Genomic DNA, 1270 nt, shown 5'->3' with positions numbered 1-1270 from the left:
CACCCAGTCAGTCAGTCAGTCATTCACCCAGTCGGTCAGTCAGTCATTCACCCAGTCGGTCAGCCAGTCCGTCACCCAGTCAGTCAGTCCGTCACCCAGTCAGTCAGTCAGCCAGTCAGTCCGTCACCCAGTCAGTCAGTCATTCACCCAGTCAGTCAGTCACCCAGCCAGTCAGTCAGCCACTCAGTCAGCCAGTCAGTCAGTCAGTCACCCAGTCAGTCAGTCACCCAGTCAGTCAGTCACCCAGTCAGTCAGTCAGTCACCCAGTCAGTCAGTCACTCAGCCAGTCAGTCAGTCACCCAGTCAGTCAGTCACCCAGTCAGTCAGTCACCCAGTCAGTCAGTCACCCAGTCAGTCAGTCAGTCAGTCAGTCAGTCACCCAGTCAGTCAGTCACACAGTCAGTCAGTCACACAGTCAGTCAGTCAGTCAGTCAGTCACACAGTCAGTCAGTCACCCAGTCAGTCAGTCACCCAGTCAGTCAGTCATACAGTCAGTCAGTCACCCAGTCAGTCAGTCACCCAGTCAGTCAGTCACCCAGTCAGTCAGTCAGTCACCCAGTCAGTCAGTCACCCAGTCAGTCAGTCACCCAGTCAGTCAGTCAGTCAGTCAGTCACCCAGTCAGTCAGTCAGTCAGTCAGTCACCCAGTCAGTCAGTCAGTCAGTCAGTCAGTCAGTCAGTCAGTCAGTCACCCAGTCAGTCAGTCACCCAGTCAGTCAGTCAGTCACCCAGTCAGTCAGTCACCCAGTCAGTCAGTCACCCAGTCAGTCAGTCACCCCGTCAGTCAGTCACGCAGTCGGTCAGTCAGCCAGTCAGTCACCCAGTCAGTCAGTCACCAAGACCGTCAGTCACCAAGTCAGTCAGTCACCCAGTCAGTCAGTCAGTCAGTCAGTCACCCAGTCAGTCAGTCACCCAGTCAGTCAGTCACCCAGTCAGTCAGTCACCCAGTCAGTCAGTCACCCAGTCAGTCAGTCACCCAGTCAGTCAGTCACCCAGTCAGTCAGTCAGTCACTCAGCCAGTCAGTCAGTCACTCAGCCAGTCAGTCAGTCACCCAGTCAGTCAGTCACCCAGTCAGTCAGTCACCCAGTCAGTCAGCCAGTCAGTCAGTCACTCAGCCAGTCAGTCAGTCACCCAGTCAGTCAGTCACCCAGTCAGTCAGTCACCCAGTCAGTCAGTCACCCAGTCAGTCAGTCACCCAGTCAGTCAGTCACCCAGTCAGTCAGTCACCCAGTCAGTCAGTCACCCAGTCAGTCAGTCACCCAGTCAGTCA

This window comes from Eriocheir sinensis, chromosome 69 (assembly GCF_024679095.1).
Source record: "Eriocheir sinensis breed Jianghai 21 chromosome 69, ASM2467909v1, whole genome shotgun sequence".
Taxonomy (NCBI): Eukaryota; Metazoa; Arthropoda; class Malacostraca; order Decapoda; family Varunidae; genus Eriocheir; species Eriocheir sinensis.
Note: the sequence above shows the minus strand (reverse complement) of the source record.